General features: G+C 38.7%; 1 protein-coding gene across 1 annotated transcript in view; it reads left to right on the top strand.

Annotated features, from left to right (window-relative positions):
• Positions 1 to 1,083: 1,083 nt before the first annotated feature.
• LOC150082518 (uncharacterized) overlaps positions 1,084 to 7,825 on the top strand; it is a 95,817-nt gene continuing 89,075 nt past the window's right edge. The window contains exon 1 of the mRNA XM_090377819.1: positions 1,084 to 1,172. The gene's annotated coding sequence lies outside the window, so the exon portion shown is untranslated. The remainder of the gene's footprint in view (positions 1,173 to 7,825) is intronic.

Below are 7,825 nucleotides of genomic sequence, written 5' to 3'. Positions count from 1 at the left end.
TGTTGGAACAAACTTCCATCTGCTATTGTGGACGTGGGTAGTTTCAATAAATTCAGGGAAGACCTGGACAAATTATTGGAGAGGAAAAGACGAGTGATGTGGGAAGGGTTTTTTTTGCCTAATACTTTATAAGCTTGCTTTCTTCCATTATTTGCCACTAATAGTACTACTTTTTTTGCCGCAGTGTTAAAAAATAAACTATTAAAATTAATTTCTGGGGTGGATTAAATTCTTGTATTGTTATTATCATTAGCATTAGCCATATGGCGCAAGGAAGCCTGAGGCTTTTGCTGCACCAGCCAAAAAAAAAAATTCTAAGTTACCCTGAGAGAGAGGGGAGTAGAAGGGAATCACCAAGGAAGAGAGAAGAATGATGATATCCAGCTCAGGACCCTGGATTTCATCATTCTTCTCTCTTCCTTGGTGATTCCCTTCTACTCCTCTATCTCTCAGGGTAACTTAGAATTTTTTTTTGGCTGGTGCAGCAAAAGCCTCAGGCTCCCTTGCACCATTGGGCTAATAATAATAAAAGAAGTTAATGCACCCTAGGAATGAATTTTAATATTGCGGGAAAAGTAGTACTATTAGTGGCAAATAATGGAAGAAAGCAAGCTTATAAAGTATTAGCCAAAAAAAAAAACCCTTCCCACACCACTCGTCGTTTCCTCTCCAATAATTTGTCCAGGCAGGGCCGGATTTACGCATAAGCTAAACAAACTACAGCTTAGGGCCTCATATTACAAGGGGCCTCGCTCCGCCTTAAAAATTCTTTTTTAATTTCGTCACAATGAACCGGTGAAGTGCCTACACGTTATAGCTTAGGGTGACAACAAGTTTAAATCCGGCTCTGTGTCCAGGTCTTCCTTGAATTTATTGAAACTACCCACTTCCACAACAACAGATTAGGCATCATTTTATTTATTAATTATTTTATATTTTTTTTCATCTTAGGAGACAGCCACGACAGTGATTATACTGATTAAAAATCTCCTTTCATATCATGAAGGAGATGTTAAAAAACAAAAACATACTAAATAAGCTGATCAATTTTGATTTTGTGCACTCCTTCAGAAATATTGCAGTTGATGTAAAAAAGCGGCAAAGTGATAGATTTGTGCAAAGGTCAACACATATATCTGCTTTCACTAATAAGTTGTTGGAATTGCTGTAAGGTCAGTTAATTATTGCTACACATATCTGATAAATGTTAGATTTATCTTTTTAATATAAAATATATTTTTAAACAATTTAAAATCTACAATTAAGTGATACGGTTTTACTAATATATGATACTATACATATACTATTTTGCATAGATTTTAGCTAACTAAAATGAATGACCGTGTTTTAAATTCAAATATATCGATATCAGATTAATAAGATATAATAAGAAGATAATAAAATAAGGTTGTGGAACGAGTAGATTATGCAGTCTTCACTAATAAAAAATACTGTACTGTATTCAGAAAGGGAAAAAAATAATAAATCGGTAAAATCCCAGCATTCCTAGCGCGTAAACTCCTATCGTTGACTGAACTTGTGATTGACTGTTAGAGCCCTCACGGTAGCACAGTGGTTATAATAATCGCTCTTCTACGTTGGGTGGGAGAGGCCAGAGTCGAACCTTGTCAACGACTTGAGTTTTTATGGGCTCTTTTCCACATGACTGGATTAATCTCCCTTAGATGAGAGTTGCTGTTTTCTCGAGAAAGGGTTTTTCCGCCAGCACAGCAAACCAACCGAAGATAACAGGGATTATAACAAACCCAATATCGCCTCATAGCCTTAGTTTCTTTGGCGTGAATTTTTTTTGCCAATTGGCTGTGACAAAAGCTTATTTGGAACTGGCGTGTCGCTTCGCGTGCCTTTCTCAATGGCAGACCATAGCAGGCGTTGAGGGAAAGAGATTTGCCTTATTTTCAGAAAGAATTAAAGAATATTTTTTATAATGTTAAAAGTTTTTATTTTTACTTTCCTGTTGTTACAGCAGCGAAATTTCGCTACATGCTGTAGTTGTAATTCAATTTTTTAATTTTCTGGCCGGGATTATTTCTTAGTGTGCGTGAATCTCTGAATAATTTCGTGTGAGAGAATCATGCTGAGAAATAGATTTTATAAACCTATTTATTTTCAGTAATTCAAATATTAAAAAAATATAGATTTTTTTTTAATTTTTAACTTTAGTAATGATTTAATTTTAATATATTTCATAGCAATATTTTACAGTAGGCTTGTAGTCATTGAGAGATTTACCATATATTAACCCCAGGAGCTCACATCTGGTGAGTATGGGCTTGGCACACCCAGGGTCCTGAGCTGGATATCATCATTCTTCTATTTCTTGGTGATTCCCTTCTACTTTTGACTCTCTCTCTCCCTCAGGGTAATTAGGGAATTTTTTTTTTTTTTGGCTGGTGCAGCATAAGCTTACTTGCACCATATAGCTAATAATAATAAAATAAAATAAATATTTTAAGTATTTCTACCGTAGATGTATTTTTATTTTTAATTACCTTTGTTTGTAGCAGTTATATTTTTGCTGCTGCCAAAAATAAAATTTTGAGGTTTCACACATACAGTAAATACATAGGCAGGGATGTGTTTTTAAATTAAAAATATATTTTATATGATATTATTTTTCTGTTTTGCAAATAGATACCATTTGTTTAAAATTCCTGTCTGTTGCTTTCTACACCAAAATTTTGCATGCCGTATAAATATGCATTGTATTTTATCACATGACCACAAAAGATGGTTGCAGGCTATAGTCATCTATCTCATTTATTTACAGTTTGATTACAACAGCGGCTTCTATTTAGATGTCAAACAGTAGGTGACACACCAGCTCAAAATAGCAGGCTTTGTCACAGCGAGTTGGCCAGAGTAATCACAGATCCATTTGCAGGTCAGAGCTCAATGATTTGACATGCTTTGAATGATGGTAATTTGGGACTTTTTATATTATAGGATTCCCCATAAATTTGGACATTGAAATACAGCATGTAGGTATATGAACTGATAGCACTGGAACCAAGCCAGCTGTCATTCTGGAGTTTGCTTATGTTATTGTGAATAAGCATGTTTTGTTGTCATATCCATACAAAAAGGAAGGGCACGGCTATAAAAATGAATTAAATTGAAGTTGTAACAAGTGGCGATATCAGAATGTGAAAAGAAACTTTTATTATTATAATTATTATCCATATGGTGCAAGGAAGCCTGATGCTTATGCTGCACCAGCCAAAAAGAAACTCCCGAGTTACCCTGAGAGAGAGAGAGAGAGAGAAAAGTAGAAAGGAATCATTAAGAAAGAGAAGAATGATGATATCCAGCTCAGGACCCTGGGCATGCCAAGCCCCTACTCACCAGATGTGAGCCCCTGGGGTGATTTTCGGTACCAAAGACGAAAAGGATCTGAGTCATTGGGATGGTGAGGAAGGTCAAGATGGAGATTTCAGCATACAACCCCAAATGTTGTATGCTGAAAAAATTCCTCCAGTTAGATGATAAGATGAAATTAAATAAATAGGCAGGAGTGAATTATTTCAAAAAATATTTGAGATTCCTTAAATATATTAATCAATTAGATTGAGATGATATGTATATAATAATAATAAACAGTGTAAGTGTAAATGGTCCTTGAGGTTGTCACAGACATTCTCTCAGATATGCCAGACAAGCTGTACTTGCTACCTGGGAGTCTAAAACGCTGATGGAACTGATATTCGGGTGACACTCAAGTCAAGTGGACCCAATTTCGGCAAAGTCCGGAAGGTCTGTGATAGCCAAATCCTCTGCTTGCACCTTCACGATGGTGGGACTGTTAGATCCTGGGTATAACCTCTATGCACAAGTACATGGTGGGTAACCACCCAGGTGTGAACCAATAAGCAGGGGTCGAGGTGTGGCACCCACACCACATGGAGGAACGCCGCCTCTCTATGTTACCAGGCAGTACTAGGTGGTAGATGACTATCAACCGGTGAAATACCACCACTTTGCTTATTGGAGGCTTGAAGTGGTGGAACCCATGTTTAGTCTCTAGAGCTAAGTTCCTGTTAACCCTTCCCTATCTCTTCCATCATGCAGTATGATTGATGACTTTTGAGGTTATGATGAACGTCGTGGCGAGATCCAATATTCCTTACATTAGCGTTAGCATTAGTAGAGGCATTTGATGCAAGAAAGCAAGCTTATGCACCATCAGCCAAAAAAAAAAAAAAAAAAAAAAAAACCCACTTCACCCCTCTGTTCGTTTGAAATACCTGTCCAGCTGAGCCTTAAACCTATTTAGGCTATCAACCTCCACGACAAGGGATGGAAGTCTGTTCCACCAACCAACCACCCGCTGGCTAAAGGCAAATTTCCGCACGTCTATCCTACATCTGTCTTTCCTCAATTTGAATTTATGCCCTCTCAGGTGATTATTCTGAGCTAGAGGAAGAATCCCATCAGCATTGAGCATGCTCAAACCATTCAAGGCTTTATACACCTCTATCAGATCACCTCGCTGGTGCCTAGTCTCCAGACACTGTAATTTGCAAAACTTAAGCCTTTCTTCGTAAGAGCACCCCTTTGTTCCATTCACTAATCTTGTTGCCCTTCTCTGTACTCGTTCCAGCAGCTCTACATCCTTCTTGAAATGAGGCCTCCAGACCTGTATCCAGTACTCTAGGTGTGGCCTGACCATTGCCTTATACAAGGGAATAATTACCTCCTTATCCCTGCTGGAAAAATTCCTGTATATCATTGACAATACTCCATGAGTTACTCTTGCAGCCTGTCTGCACTGCTCAGAGAACTTCATATCTGCCTGCACAACCACCCCCAAGTCCCTTTCATTCTCTACCACTGTCAGTGTAGTACCACAGAGTTGATACGTTGCTCTGGGGTTGCTGTTTCCCATGTGTAGTACTTTACATTTGTCAATGTTAAACTTCATTTGCCACCTCTCAGCCCATCTGCTCAACCTTTCCAGATCCTGTTGCAGCAGCATAGTGTCAGTAGTGGCCTTGACAACCCTGCCTACCTTTGTATCGTCTGCAAACTTGGACATTAAACTTGATATACCATCATCAATATCATTTATAAATACAGAAAACAATAATGGACCCAACACTGAGCCCTGAGGGACTCCACTAATAACATTAGTCCACGATGAGCAGTGTCCATTGATTACCACTCTCTGTCTTCTCCCCCTCAACCACCCCTTTATCCATAGCAGCAATTTGCCTCCAATGTCACACTGCTCCAATTTGTGTCTTCCATGTGCAACAGTATCAAAAGCCTTTCTAAGATCCAAGTATATAATATCAAAGCTATTCCCTGCATCCAGTTCTTTTGTGACTGCATCATAGTATCCAATCAAATTGGTCAGGCAAGACTTCCCCTTAACAAAACCATGCTGTGTCCGAGCTATAACTGAAGTTGAAATTGAGGAAGAGACTTTCCTGTGCGGACGTGCCTTTCTGCCGCTCTTGGAACAGAGAAGTTTTTTCTGATTTATTTTCTGCTTTATTAGTTTAAATTGACATATTAACTTATTTCTAGAGTAGCTTTATATTCCTATTTACGGTACTTAAAGTTAAAGTAACTTAGATAGAGATTTGTAGGTATTACTTAGTATCGGAAAGGGTATCAAATCCACGTGTTTACCGTTCATAATAGGCCGCCATTGTTACGTGAAAATTAATCAGTAAAATCTATTAATCTTGTCGAACTTCATTGGCAATTAAATTGTACTTTTAACTATACATATAACCACTTAGGTTACGGAACATAAATAATTAGTAAAAATAAATAATTAATACATAACTTGATACGGAAGTTATATAAAGGAATTTCGTGGATAACACTCGTTACTGAAACGCGATACAACATATCCGGAATTCAATAGCATTAGCTTTGTATAGTATAGTGCATAATATAATATTGTCAGTTAATCAGTAGATCTATTAATCTTGTTAAACTTCATTGTCAATTAAATTGTACTTTTAACTATATATATAACGACTTAGAGTACAAACGTAACAAATAATTAATACATACTTGATACGGAAGTTATATAAAGGGAACTCGTAGATAACACTCGATACTGAAAAATAAATATAGCGTTATAACTGTGTTAAGATACAAGTTTAAGGTTTTTAATTTTGTTCTTGAATTGTAATTTTATTGACATTTAAATCGAAATCATGACTCTGACCAGAGCAGCAAAGCAAAAGGCTCAAGCTAATGGGAGTGCTGTGACTCAGGGGAGAACTGAGGGGGGCAGTTGCCCTCTGAATCACAGCCTTTTAAGATGCACTGTTTGCTTGATGTTTGCGGAGCAATCGGGTACGGGACATGATACTGCCATGGGGGATGTCTTTGTGTGTGCACGATGCAAGGAGTGCAAGGAAATTAGGCGACAACTCGGCGTTGTTATGGGCCTATATGAGACCTTGAAGGACAGGGTGGATGCCCTCGAAGGAAATAAATTGAGGGGCCCATCAAGCTCTCAGCTGCCCACATCAACGCCAGAGCTTGCACTTGGTCATCTTGCAACACAGAGGCAGCCCCCAAGGCAGAATGCGCTGGTCCCACAGGAACTAGTAGTTGTTGGTGACTCTATTGTCAGGGAAACGGGGAACATGCTTTGTAAAAAGGATAGGTGGAACAGGACCAGGGTATGTCTGCCAGGGGCAAAGGTTGATGACGTTGTAGAGCAGATATCATCTTTTAAGGGCACAAAAGGTGATATAGTTGTACACGTTGGCACTAATGATATTAAGAGTAGGAGACCAGCGGAATTACTTAACAAGTACAGGTCACTGTTGAAAAAAAGCCGTGAAGTAGGGTTGAATTTGAAAGTGTCTGCAATTCTGCCCAGACACGATAGGAGGGAGTATATGATGAGAGCCTTGTCGATCAATTCAGCCCTGGGAAGATTGTGCAAGGCTCAAGGGGTAGAATTTTTTTCAGCCTGGAATGTACTTGTTAACAGGAGAGATTGCTTCTACAGGGATGGGATACACTTAAATAGAAAGGGTGCAAGAATATTTGCTGATGCTATCGACGCAGTGTTAGGTGGGTCGGAAAACTGCTAGCTTGGGGGGAGACAAAGACTAATGGGTTAACAGTAGCCACTGGCAGAGGTGAAAGAGATTCTTGCACTGCTTCTATTGGAATGAGCAGAAGCCTGAAAAACAAGATGCAGGATATTTCAGAGACTGCTGGAAGTCATTACGGTACAAGTAAACACATGGGTTGTGTTAGGGTAGCTAAGAATAGAAACAGGTGCATGTATACTTGCGTGTACACCAATGCTAGGAGTTTAGTAAATAAATTTGATGAATTTGAGGTATTGCTCAAAACATCAAAGGCAGATATTGTTGGGATATCAGAGACGTGGTGTCACACAGATATAAGGAATGCAGAACTGGAATTTGGGGAGTACAATGTGTATAGAAAGGATAGACAGGACAGGAGGGGAGGAGGGGTTATGCTATTAGTTAAAAAACACATAAAATCCAAGGAAGTGAAGCCAGTCGACATTGATGGACAGGGCAGTGTCGAGTCAGTTTGGTGTGACATAAGCATAGGTAAATCAAAATTGAGAGTAGGAGTGTGCTATAGGCCTAATGACTCTGATGAGTATAATAAGATACTGTACAGGGAAATAGAATGGGCCAGTAAATCAGAGAGTCTTATAATGGGGGATTTTAATTTCCCATATATTGACTGGAATTTGTGGGTTGGTCACTCACACTCTAGCAAGGCTTTTGTGGATTTATTGGATGATTGTTTTCTACACCAGCATGTTCGGGAGGCAACTAGAGGGAGT

The sequence above is a fragment of the Mastigoproctus giganteus genome, chromosome 7 (genome assembly GCF_048544385.1).
Source record: "Mastigoproctus giganteus isolate SK-2022 chromosome 7, ASM4854438v1, whole genome shotgun sequence".
Classification (NCBI taxonomy): domain Eukaryota; kingdom Metazoa; phylum Arthropoda; class Arachnida; order Uropygi; family Thelyphonidae; genus Mastigoproctus; species Mastigoproctus giganteus.
Note: the sequence above shows the minus strand (reverse complement) of the source record. Positions and strands in the feature narration are given on the sequence as shown.